Below are 14,336 nucleotides of genomic sequence, written 5' to 3' on the forward strand. Positions count from 1 at the left end.
GTTATTTAGCACCAATTAGTATACGTCAACCTTGTTTTCCAGGGCATTCTGAATAAACAACAGTACAAAAGGCCACAATGCCTGCCCTTATAGGGCTAACATTCTACTAAAAGGAAGACAGTCCAGCAGTTAATATACAGTATATGAGACAGAACACAACCTGACACATTTGACCAAGAACAATAAAGACAATGTGGTTCAAGTATAATGAACAAGAGGAATAGTAGTAGAAGATGAGGTTAAAGAGATCATTTGAATGGGGCAGGGTGCAGTGAACAAATCATGTAGTTTTTTACAGGCAAATGGAAGGGCTGTGGCTTGTACTCTGAGTAATATGGGAAACCAACAGAGGGTTTTGAGTAGAAAAAGGGTATAGGGAGAAGGTGACAGCAGAGAAAACTTAAGAGACAACTGAAGTAATCTAGGCAACAGATGATCAGAGCAAGCAGGTAGCAAGAGGGGTAGTAAAAAGTAGTCAAATTCTGAGTACACTATGAGGGTAGTGAAAAGATGATTTGCTGAGGACTGGAAAATGGGGTGTGAGAGAACAAGCAAAGACAAAGACAACTCCAAAGCTTTCAGACTAAGCCAAAAGTAAGACTTGCCCTTTACTGAGATGGGGGAAGTGTGGAAAGGACATGGTTGGGGTTAAAGACCAGGAGTTAGGTTTTAGACAGGTGGAGATATCCAGCAGACAGCTAAACAAAGAGTGCTTAGGCAGGTGAGGAATACATGCTAAAAATATAAATTTAGTCATACTCAGCATATAAATTATATTTAAAGCCATAAGCTTGGATAAAATCACCAAGGGAATGGGTATAAACAGAGCCCAGATCTCAAGACAGAGCCCCTGGACAATTCAACAACAGGAAGATGAAGAGGAACTTGCAAAGGAAACAGCGAAGGAGAAGTAGAAAGAAAATTACGAGAAATGTCACCCTGGTTGCTAAATGAATAAATTATATTAAGAAAGAGAGATTAATCAACTTTGTCAAATGGTGTTAGTAAATAAAGTACAGTAAAAACTATTGATAGAAATTGACTATTGGATTTTAGCAACAGAGACATTAGTGGTGACTGACCAAAGCAGTAGAGTGGTAGTGATCAAAACCTGACTGAAATGAAGTCAAAAGTGAGAACTCCAGCAGGTGTGAACAACTCTTTCGAGAAGACTTCCTCTGAAGTAATAAAAGAAATGCAATGGAAGCTGGAGGGGAATATGAGGTTGGGGCTTTGGTTTTTAAAGTTTTTAAAGACAGGAGAAATAACAGCATGTTAATATGCTGATAAAGATGATCTGGCAGAAGCAGAAAGACTGATGATGCAAGAGAGTGAGGGGTGAGGGACAATGTTCTCAAATGGCAAGAGGAAAAGAATTTGGTGTACAAATTCTGAAGAGACTAGCCTTAGACGGAAACATAGGCAAGGAGGTAGATACAGTGTAGAAGTCTGTAAAAATTATCCTCCTAATGCTACTATTTTCTTAGTGAAATGGGAAACAAAGTTTAGTTCTGAGTAAGGGTGGAAAGGGTGGCGCTGGTGGTCCTATAAAACACATTATAATTATTACATTGTTATTTTTTACTTATAAATTTTGTTCATTTTGATTCTCCACTTAAATTTAAAACTTTGGAGAGAATACAGGGTGCTAAGCAGTGTTGCACAAATAGATTCACTGACTTTAAATGAATTTATGACCCACCTGAGGAAGTACATAGTATCAATAAAACAGAGCATAAAAACCAAACCTGAGCCTCAATGAGGTCTACTCTTCCAGCTCAAGTACCTTGCCTACAGATATTTCTCTTCCTCCTAAAATCCTAGAGCATTTATTCTCTATGTACACATTCATAGCATTCTATGAGATAGGAGATAATTGTGTAACAATTATAGGAAAGTAGCAATATACTGCAGTGTGATAAAAGATAAAAGAACAGAAAATAATGGAACTCAAAACCTAAATAGATTCAAATTGATTTTTAAAAATTTAAAAATCAATTTATCTGATCGTTCAGATCAAATAGATATCCAGACAGATTAAAATTTTAAACTTAAGAAAATGTATAAAGTACTTGGAACAAAAACACACAGAAAAAGTAGATTCACCTTATATTGTACAGCTATATATGTTTAAAAGTTTACGTGTGTATTAAGTCTACAGTAAGTTTTTAAATACTTGATTCTACAAATAAATAAGAAAAAGACACCAATGAGAAAAACAAATTATTAATCATTTACTGAAATAGCCATCAAAATATAAAAACTTACCTAAATTTCCATTCTCTACACCAAAAGTATAATGTCCCCAGAGCCCACAATACAATTATAAAATTATCTTTTAAGGTAAGAAGAAAAACATTCAAAGCAACCAAAAGATAAGATAATCTAGCAAATCAAAACACTGAGTCGCCTGACATGGGAAGTCCATTTACAACAGCTTTTCTAAAATTAACTTTACAGATTACACTGAAATCTTAAAGCTGAGGTGCAATTTCTCCTTGTAAACTGCAACACGTACTTGTTTCTATGACTCACACCTTATTAACATACCATTTAAGTTATTTCAGCAATACCCGTTCTAGAGAACTGCTACCCCAGTCTGAAACAAATCCAACTAATACCAGAGATGAATAATAAAATTTCACTTCTCCATTAGTTATCATGTCACAACACGTGAAACTTCTATTTCTTTTTTTTTTTTTAACCAAACTTACTTTTTTTCCTTTAATACAAGACTAGATAAATCAGTTTGAACAGCTTCTCCAAGAAAATGAAAAGTATCTGTGTAGCTGGTAGCTGCTGAGAGTTATACCAATATCTTTCAGACTTTTGCTTACCCATCAAGCCCCAACTAGTCCATTTTCCCAGGAAAAGACACTGCTCATTTAAAAACATATCCACAGGACTTCCCTGGTGGAGCAGTGGTTAAGAATCCGCCTGCCAATGCAGGGGACACGGGCTCGAGCCCTGGTCCGGGAAGATTCCACATGTCATGGAGCAACTAAACCCGTGCGCCACAATTACTGAGCCTGCACTCTAGAGCCCGTGAGCCACAACTACTGAAGCCCGTGCACCTAGAGCCCGTGCTCCGCAACAAGAAGCCACTGCAATGAGAAGCCCACACACCACAACGAAGAGTAGCCCCCACTCGCCACAACTAGAGAAAAGCCTGCAGGCAGCAACAAAGACCCAATGCAGCCAAAAATAAACAAATCAATAAGTAAATTTTTAAAAAATTAAATTAAATGAATAAATAAATTTAAAAAAACATACCCACAGGAGATAACCTGGTTAAAAGTTTATTCTGTAAAGAAAGCTAATTTATGATAACTTAATTAGACAAATTAAAAGCTTTAATACCAAAAATTTAATAATACATTTAAATAATCAGTATTTCAAATCAATATGTAAAAGTTTCCAAAGGTGAAGATAAATCGTCAAAATTGTTCAAAAATTAACACTGTTCAAAAATTAACATTAAAACATGAAGTTCACACCAATGATGTAATTGTAAAACAGCTATACCATATATACAAGACTGCCTTCCCCTAAAATCTAGTCTTGACCTACCTTTATTTTTTCACAAGGCCTCTGAGTTGGAAAGGGCCATCTAATTAAAACACTAGACCCAGCTGAATGGTCAGTGAGCCTATGCTTATGAGGAATCAGCACCTCCCATAAGCTCCTTTCACAAAAACATTAGAATATTCTTCATAGTTGTGATCCAAAATCTTTTCCTCCTGTAACTTCTCCTTGAGGCCCTCTAAGTGCCCTAGCCTCCTCATCTATGTCCAATCCCACTACAACAAGGCAGTCCTAGTAATGTATGGTACCAGTTAAATTTATCAACAAACAAAAAACCTACTTCAAACCCTATCATCCTTTAGGAAAGTTTTGCTAGGGTGTTAAAAGTTGAACATAATAGACTGATGAAATAACTCATGAGTACATCACCGTAGGTCACTCAACAATGAAAGTACTAAAATAATAAAATGTTATATTTATTCTTGCCTATTCCTAAAAAACACATAATACTTAAGATCATTTCACAAACTAAACAGGAAATGTAAATGAAAAGCCAAAATCGTCAAATGCTACCCAAAAAAACTCTAAGGGAGCTATTGGAAAAGCTTCACTATAAAACAAGAATCTTTACATCTTGCCCAAGAACTGTCAAATAAATGCAACATAAAAAGCCCCAAATACATGTGAAAAATTTAGTATATAATCAGAGAGCTATTTCAAATCAGTAAGTAAATCTATGGATTATTTAATAAATAGTATCAGCACAAATGACAGCCATTTCAGGGGAAAATTCAGCCCCTACCTCAATTATATATGGATCAAAGTTTTAAAGGTTAAAAAGTTAAACCATGAAAAAACTAGAAAACAAGTGTATTTCTTTCAATCTAAAATAATTTTGTTTTGTAAAAGGCTTTTTCTATGTCTCATGTAAAACCCAGAGCCATAAAGGAAAAAACTGGAAAATCTGACTAGAAAACATTGTAAAGACTTTATGGGAAGAAATAAGTGACTAACTCAAAAAAGACAAAGGTCTGGTAGGCTTAACTTACAAACATCACCCGAAATGTGAGAAAAAGATGAACCTGGCCGGAGCCTGTTCGCATCAACTGACCAGAGTCCACGAATTCCACGCTCCGAGCCCGTCCAGATGGCCCCAACCCCCAGCTTTCTGTCCTTTGAAAACACTAAGAATAATATCCCTGCATCAATTTTTACTAGAGCCAATTACCTGTCATGCCTGGAACTGGTATCATACCCAGATTGCCCTTAGCCCCAATAACCATGAAGTCCACATCTATAAGAAGTTGGGAGCCAGTGGGTGAAAATTCATGAACTCAAGCAGCACAATGGACACATCACAGGTATCGACTGCACTCCCAAGAGTGACCTCATGGTCACTTGAGGGGCTGACCGCAACGCCTAGGTCTGGAGTCAGAAAGATGGTATCTGGAAGCCAACCGTGGTGATCCTGAGAATTAACAATGCAGCCACTTCTGTCAAGTGGTCCCCACTACAGAACAAATTTGTTGTGGGCAGTGGAGCATGACTCATTTCTGTTTGTTACTTCGAGTCCAAAAATGACTGGCGAATGAGCAAGCACATTAAAAAACCCATTCGCTCCACAGTTCTCAGCTTGGACTGGCATCCCAACAATGTCTTGCTGGCAGGAGGATCCTGTGATTTCAAATGCAGAGTGTTTTCTGCCTACATTAAAGAAGTGGATGAGAAGCCAGCCAGTACACCCTGGGGCAGCAAGATGCCTTTTGGTCAGCTGATGTCAGCGTTTGGTGGCAGTGGCACTGGCAGCTGGGTGCATGGGGTCAACTTCTCCGCCAGCAGGAGCCACCTGGCCTGGGTCAGCCACAACACGGTGTCCGTTGCCGATGCCTCAAAAAGTGTGCAGGTCTCAACTCTGAAGACAGAGTTCCTGCCCCTCCTGAGTGTGTCCTTCATCTCGGAGAACAGCATCATGGCTGCTGGCCATGACTGCTGCCCCATGCTCTTTAGATGCAACGACTGCAGCTGCTTGACCTTCGTCTCCAAGCTAGACATCCCAAAACAGCGCATCCAGCACAACATGTCGGCCATGGAGCACTTCCGCAACATGGACAAGCGGGCCACAACTGAGAACCACAACAAGGCCCTGGGGATGCTGCACCAGAGCAGCATCACTCAAGTGTCTATTTATGAAGTGGACAAGTAAGATTGTCGCAAATTTTGCACTACTGGCATCGACAGAGCCATGACCATTTGGCATTTCAAGACCTTAGAGTCTTCTGTCCAGGGCCTTCAGATAATGTGAAGCTGAGCGAGCCTCCCAAATCCAGCACAAGGATGGACAGGCTGCACTGGGCAGCTCCGCCATTCGCATGATGGGGAGAAGAGCCAGCCGCCAGGAAATACTGAAGACACATATGGCGCAAACCTTGTTGTGTGTTTTGTTTGAGGATAATTGGTGAAAGTGTTGGTTTTTTAAAAGCAGCAGTGATTTGGGTTTTCTTTTTTGTTTTGCTCTTTCATTCTATTCTTGACCAAAGCTTCTCTTTAAGCAGATTATGGAAAACTGTCACACTAACTTAAAGGAAGGGGTGGGGGTGGTATGTAAATTGTCTGCTAAAAAATTAAAGTACTGAACGTGGGAAAAAAAAAAAGATGAACCTGAGAGAGAAAGGTTAAAGGACACGTTTAGAAGATTCCTAGGGGGAGAAAAGATATCCAATAAATACACATACAGTACAGTATTAACCCAAAGAGGAACACACCAAGGCAGACTGTAATCAAAATGACAAAGATCAAAGATAAACAGAGAACACTAAAGCTATACGGGAAAAGCAACAAATAACATACAAGGGAACTCCCATAAGGCTATCAGCTGATTTTTCAGTAGAAGCTCTGCAGTCCAGAAAAGAGTGGCATGATATACTTAAAGTGACAAAAGGGAAAAACCTACAACCAAGAATAGTCTGCCCAGCAAGGCTCTCGTTCAGATTTGACGGAGAAATCAAAAGCTTTCCAGACAAGCAAAAGCTAAAAAAAGTCAGCACCACCAAACCGACTTTCCAAAAAATGTTAAAGGAACTTCTCTGGGCAAAAGAGAAAAGGCCACAACAAGAAACAAGAAAATTATAGAATGAAAAAGCTCACCGGTAAAGGCAAACATAAAGGTAGGAAATCATCCATACACAATGCCAGTAAGGAGGTTTAATTAAAAGACTGAAGTAGTAAAATCATCTATATCCACATAAGCAGTTAATGGATACACAAAACAATTAGATGTAAACTATGTTATCAAAAACAGTAATTACTGGAGGGAGAGAGTACAAATGTAGGGTATTTTAAATGCATTTAAAAATTAAGAGATCAGCAACATAAAACAGTCACATATATATATACACATACACATATACACATACACTGCTATACAAAAACCTCATGGTTAGCTACAAATCAAAAATCTACAATAGATTTACACACAAAAAAGGAAAAGGAATCCAAACATAACATGAAAGATAGTTATCAAATCACAAGAGAACAAAAGAGGAGGGGGAAAAAGACCTACAAAAACATAATCCAAAACAATTAACAAAACAGCAGTAAGAACATACATGTCAATAACTACCTTAAATGTAAACAGACTAAATGCTCCAACCAAAAGACACAAACTGGCTGCATGCATACAAAATCAAGACCTATATATATCTGCTGCCTACAAGAGACTCACTTCAGATCCAGAGACACAATCAGACTAAAACTGAGGGGATGGAAAAAGATATTACACACAAATGGAAATCAAAAGAAAGCCAGAGTACCAATACTTACACGAGACAAAACAGACTTTAAAATAAAAACTATTGCAAGAGACAGAGAAGAACACTACATAATGATCAAGGAATCAATCTAAGACAATATAACATTTGTAAATATATATGCACCCAACACAGGAGCACCTCAATATATAAGGCAAATATTAACAGACATAAAAGGAGAAATAAACAGTAACACAGCAAGAGTAGGGGACTTTTAACACCCCACTCATATCAATGGACAGATCATCCAGACAGAAAATCAATAAGGAAACACAGGCCTTAAATAACACATTAGGTCAAATGGACTTAGTTGATATTTATAGAGCATTCCACCCGAAAGCAGCAGAATACACATCCTTTTCAAGCACACATGGAACATTCTCCAGGACAGACCACGTGGTAGCCCACAAAACAAGTCTTGGTAAATTTAAGAAAACTGAAGCCATATCAAGCATCTTTTCTGACCACAATGCTATGAGACTAGAAATCAAGTACAAGAAAAACACTGCAAAAAACACAAACACGCAGAGGCTCAACAATATGCTACTAAACAACCAATGGATCACTGAAGAAATCAAAGAGGAAATTAAAAAAATACCTGGAGACAAATGAAAATGAAAACACAACAGTCCAAAACCTATGAGATGTAGCAAAGGCAGTTCTAAGCAGGAAGTATGTAGCAACAAAGCTTACCTCGGGAAAGAAGAAAATTCTCAAATAAACAACCTAACATTAAGCCTAAACCAACTAGAGAAAGAGGAACAAACAAAGCTAAAGTTAGTAGAAGGAAAGAAACTGAAGATCAGAACAGAAATAAATGAAATAGACTTAAAAAAATAGAAAAGATCAATGAAAGTAAAAGCTGGTTCTTTGAAAAGATAAACAAAATTATTAAACTTTTAACCAGACTCGTCACGAAAAAAAGGGAGAGGGCCCAAATCAATAAAATCAGAAATGAAAAACTAAAAATAGAGTTGCCACATGAGCCTACAGTCCCACTCTTGGGCATATATTCAGAGAAAACTATAATTCAAAAAGATACATGAACCCCAACGTTAATAGCACTATTTACAATAGCCAAGACATGGGAACAACCTAAGTGTCCATCAACAGATGAACGGATAAAGAAGATGCGGTATATATATACAATGGAATACTACTCGGCCATAAAAAAGAATGAAATAATGTCATTTGCAGCAACATGGATGGACCCAGAGATTCTCATACTAAGTGAATTAAGTCAGACAGAGAAAGACAAATACCATATGATATCATTTATATGTGGAATCTAAAACATGACACAAAGCAACTTATCTACGAAACAGAAAAAGAATCGCGGACACAGAGAACAGACTTGTGGTTACCAAGGGAGAGGAGGGTACAGGGGAGGGATGGACTGGGAGATTGAGATTAGCAGATGCAAACTATTATATATGGAATGGATAAACAACACAGTGCTACTGTATAGCATAGGAAACTATATTTGATATTTTGTAATAAAGTAAAACTGCAAAGAATATGAAAAATTGTATGTGTGTATATATATGCATAACTGGATCACTTTGCTGTACACCTGAATCACTGTAAATCAACTATACTTCAATTTTAAAAAATCAAATTTAAAAATAAACAAATTAAAATAAAATACAACCAGAAAATTTTTTAAAAAGAGATCGATGTAAGACAGTTTGCAAGTGACATCTCCAAATAAATACTGATTGTTGACCCTTAAAAAACAAAATTTATAACCATAGATTCTTAAATTCACATCTACAGTCTCTGCCAGTCCAGAACACCCCCAATGTTTCTACCAAAAATATGAACACAAAAATGGCTCCAAGGCCATGAAAGCCTCTGGAAAAAAAATCCTTCTACCCAGTCTGGCCTGAACAGTACAGTATTTTCAGATACCCTCCTGTTGAAGGTGAACTTACAATAAAAAGAGAAGAAAATCAAAGATACAAACAGGGATTATATCCCCAAGAATTCCAAATAGAATAATGTGGAGGACTATAAAAAATAATTTTTTCAGCTATTAGAAGCATAAATTAAATCATACATATGGGAAAAAAAATAAAACACTCATATAAAAGACCAGAAGGTAAAAATTAAAGAAACTGTAAATTGTGTATAAGCATCCACAAACATATGTGCATACACAGACATGCAGACATTAAAAACTAAATGAACTGATAATTATACACAGCTGAAGAATTATCAAACAGAAAGACAGAGCTTATAAAAACTGGCAATGCAGCACAAAGGAATACATTAGGGAAAACATGAAAGAAAAACTAATAGACATGAAGGAAAGAATGAGAAGGTCCAATAAGTCAAATGGGAATTCAAGGAGAGAAAAGAATCAAGAAAGGTAATATTTAATGACAAAATGGCGAAGAATTTTCAAAAACTGCTGAAAAGATATAAATCAATTCCAGAAGGGCAACAAAATCTGGACAGCATAAATAAAAAGAAACAAACCTAAATATATGTGTAGGAAAATTATATAACTCAAAAGATGCAAAGTAGGTCTTAAAAGCAACATAGAAAAATTACCTATAAAAGAATAAAATTAGACATATATTACTCAGCAATAGAAGCCAAAGGATAATGGAATAAAATCTCCATAAAAACAATGACCACTAACACAGAATTCCAGATCCAGCAAAACACTGGAATATTCACTTTTCAGAAGCAATAAAGTCTATCAGCTATGTGTAACAAATTTAATTTAGCAAACAATTATAAATACTTAATCTAAAATTTAATAATCTAGCATGTAGTTTCTGTAAATGAGCAATACTTCTTCCTACCAGAATACAATTGAGAATATTACCAAATTCTTTCATTAGGGATCACATCTAACCTTTTTCTTAATAAGCTTTTCAGGAAGCCAAGGGGAAAAGTGCTAGTAAAAAATTTTCTGGGCTTCCCTGGTGGCGCAGTGGTTGAGAGTCCGCCTGCCGATGCAGGGGACACGGGTTCATGCCCCGGTCTGGGAAGATCCCACGTGCCGCAGAGCGGCTGGGTCTGTGAGCCATGGCCACGGCGTCCGGAGCCTGTGCTCTGCGATGGGAGAGGCCACAACAGTGAGAGGTCCGCATACAGCCATAAATAAATAAATAAATAAATAAATAAATAAAAACAATGAGACAAGAAATAGTGCTCTCCTACAAAGTCAGGTGTTTTCATTAAAAAGAAAAAAAAGTTAAAAAAAAAAATTTTCTCTCTGGTCCCTCAATTACAGTGTTCAGAGCTTCCAAGTATAAAATCATATAAAATTAGGACAAAACTCCACAGCATTTTACAATCAAGTACACTAATTAAATAACAGTAAAATCCTGATTATCTTTTCTAAGACTATACAATCTATTCTGAAGTTTACATTTCAAGTTCTACACTTCTACAGTCTAAATTTCAGTTTTTACTTTAACAGTATTCCACAAACTCCTAACTGTTATTTAAAAGAAAGCAAAGAGACACAAAGTCCACACAAAGAACAAAATTGTGAATCAACAGCAAAATCTTATACATATTCAAAATGAAAGCATATACAAATAAGGATAGTAAAATAAGGTAGGAAACTACTTATATATTTTCATTTTCCTATTTTTTTCTGAAACATTACCTCTGTTAATAAATTATTAACCCATGGTGAAGTTAAAGAATCTTAAAATAGTAAGAAATTTTCCCATCCCCATTCACTGAAATCAAGCAGCACTTGCTTTTATACTCACAATCTTATGTAGACAACTTCTAGTGAAATTGTACCTTGAAAATTATGGTTTAAAAAAAATTCACTAAAGATTTTTACTTACTTGTTATACAAGGTTTGCTTTATACTACTGAAATTTAACATGCCAAATCAATGACTCTCCTACCGATCTGCATGTTCTCTCCCAAATACCTGCAAGCCCAACACAGGCAGTGCTCAACACATAGCACTGTCAGATTTTAACTGGCTAAAACACAACCAGCATGAATCTGGGAAGAAAAAAAAGTTTACTTCATTAACATAAATAGCTTTATACAGGTAGCCCTTATGATTATGGATTTTCTTTCAAAATAACCTTCATAAATATAGTTTACATCAATCCCATTTGTGTCCACCAGTACTGTGAGACATAAAATCAGGGACTTTTTATCATAATATGGACTTCATTATAATATTCTTGAAGCTGCAAAAGAAGTATATAACAGAAAAATAAAAATCAAAAAGTCCTGATAAAATTACCATTAATTGGAAATAAGTACATACCTTGTATTTTAACATTTAAACCTACAACAGCAGCCCCCACCAAAAAAAAAATTTTTTTTTGGTTGTTGGTTCCATTCTTGATATTGTTCCCAATAAGCAACCAAAGCAAAAAACAGTGAGAGAAGTTAATCTAAGAACGATACCCAAGAAAAACTCTCATCTCTAGAATTTCACCAAATGAATTCCCACATTCTTAAAGTTGGTTTATAAATTACCTAGTTACAAAACTGAAATACAGTAAGCCTTCAAAATTTGTGATTGCCAAGACTCCCTTTCAAACAACAGAAATATAACTGAAGAGGTTCAAAGGTGATCAGTTATTAGAAACCTAAAATACAGCACCAAAAACAATACTTAGGAATAAATGCAACCAAGGAGGTGAAAAATCTGCACACTGAAAACTGTAAGACAATAACGAAAGAAACTGAAAATGATACAAATAAATGGAAAGATATTGTGTCAAAAGAATAGTGTGTTCATGTACCAAAGAATTTTAATACTGTAAAATGTCCATACTACCCAAAGTCATACAGCTACAGATTCAGTGCAATCCCTATCACAATTCCAACAGCATTTTTTACAGAAAAAGAAAAACAATCCTAAAATTCATATGGAACCACAAAAGACTCCAAACAGCCAAAGCAAACTGGAGAAAGAAAAAAGCTGAAATAAATCACACTTTATTTCAAATTATACTACAAAGATACAGTAATCAAAACAGTATGGTAGTGGCATAGAAACAGACAAACCAATGGAACAGAATCAAGAACCCAGAAATAAATCCACTCATATACAGTGAACTAATATTTGACATGGGAGCCAAGAATACACAATGGGGAAAAGATTGTCTCTTTAATAAATGGTGCTGGGAAAACTGAATATTCACACACAAAAGAATGAAACTGGACCCCTATCTTACAACACTCAAAAATTAACTCACAACGGATTAAAGACATAAATGTTAAGGCCTGAAACCATAAACCTCCTAGAAGAAAACACTGGGAAAAAGCTCCTTGACATTGGCCTTGGCAGTGATTTTTCGGTGTATGACACCAAAAGCATATGCAACAAAAACAGAAATAGACAAGTGGGACTACATCAAACTAAAAAGCTTCTACACAGCAAAGAAATGATCAACAAAATGAAAACGCAATCTACAGAATGGAAGAAAATATTTGCAAACCATATGCCAGATAAAGGATTAATATCTAAAATATATAAGAAATTCATACAACTCAAAAGCCAAAAAATATATATATTTTTTTAAATGGGCAAAGGACCCGAATAGACATTTTTCCAAAGAAGGTATACAAATGGCCAACAAGTACATGAAAAGGTGCTCAATATCACTGATCATGGGGAAAATGCAAAGGTCAAAACTACAATAAGATATCGCCTTACACCTGTTAGAATGGCTATCATCAAAAAGACAAGAGATAACAAGTGCTGGCAAGGATATGGAGAAAAGAAAACCTCTGTGTACCACTGGTGGGAATGTAAATTGGTGCAGTCACTGTGGAAAACAGTATGGAGGTTCCTCAAAAAATTAAAAATAGAACTACCACATAATCCAGCAAACCCAATTCCACTGGGTAAATATGCAGTGGAAATGAAATCAGTATCTCAAAGAGATATCTTCAACATGATATCCATGTTCACTGCAGCATTATTTACAACAGCCAAGACATGGAAACAACCTAAGAGTTCACTAACAGATAAACAGATTTTAAAAGTGTGATACATATATACGATGGAATATTATTTGGCCATGAGAAAGAAGAAAATCCTGCCATTTGCAATATCATGGACAGACTTTGAGAGCATTATGCTAAATAAGACAAGGAAAGACAAATACTGTATGATATCACATGTGGAATCTTGAATTCATAGTAACAGAGAAGAGTGGTGCTTACCTGGGGCTTTGGGGAGTTTTTTTTTGAGGGTACAAACTTACAACTAGTACATTAAAAAGTCCTGGAGATCTAATGCACAGCAGTGATTACAGTCAACAATAATGTATTATAAACTTCAAAGCTAATAAACTTACACAATGTTATGTCAATTATACCTCAATAAAGCTAGAAAAAAATGAAATACAGTCACAAGTAGTGGTCCTTATCCTACAGCCATCTTGCTCTGAACACTGTGCTTAGAAACCATATTTATACAACCTCAAAAGCCATGCAAAGATAGATACAGTACTGCCTTCAACAGACAGTACACAGCTGCCAGGATCCTACATTTCAAGATCCCCGAAAGACTTCTGCTTTCCCCACTATTAGAAGATGCCTGAAAAGGTTAAGGGGAAAAAAAAAAAAAAGTAAAAGTAAAAGCTATCATATACTAAAAATAGCAGAAAGCAATCGAATTAAAATAGGTGAACTCACTGTGTGTAAATTCAGACAATGTCACTAACTAAAAAATTTAGGAGCATCGAAAGTCATTCACTATAAACAAGTCATTTCAATGTCTTTTTTTTAATAAAAGGTTTACTAAATTAGGAAAAATTAGAATGTGTGATTTTGACAAAACACTTGATAATGTATACAAGCTATCCTTGGAAACAAGATAGGTAAGTACTAAAACATGGCCAAAGAGTAGTAGAAATTAGAGAATATTTAATAGGTTAAATAATCATATCCCAAAGTTGCTAATTAATAGTTTAGAAAGAGGATTATTATGTATCAGACTCTGTTCTTTGCCTGACCTTAGTCACATTTTAATCCATCCATTACCCTGATAATACG

The 14,336-nt window shown here is 35.8% G+C and overlaps 1 protein-coding gene and 1 pseudogene across 7 annotated transcripts in view; one reads left to right on the forward strand and one right to left on the reverse strand.

Moving 5' to 3' along the window:
• Positions 1 to 14,336, reverse strand: part of KTN1 (kinectin 1) — a 119,900-nt gene that overhangs the window by 84,794 nt on the left and 20,770 nt on the right. The window lies entirely within an intron of this gene.
• LOC307182256 (actin-related protein 2/3 complex subunit 1A-like) lies at positions 3,424 to 6,892 on the forward strand (annotated as a pseudogene). The gene has a single exon. The product of its transcript is annotated as an actin-related protein 2/3 complex subunit 1A-like (transcript).

The sequence above is a fragment of the Stenella coeruleoalba genome (assembly GCF_951394435.1).
Source record: "Stenella coeruleoalba genome assembly, chromosome: 2".
Lineage (NCBI taxonomy): Eukaryota > Metazoa > Chordata > Mammalia > Artiodactyla > Delphinidae > Stenella > Stenella coeruleoalba.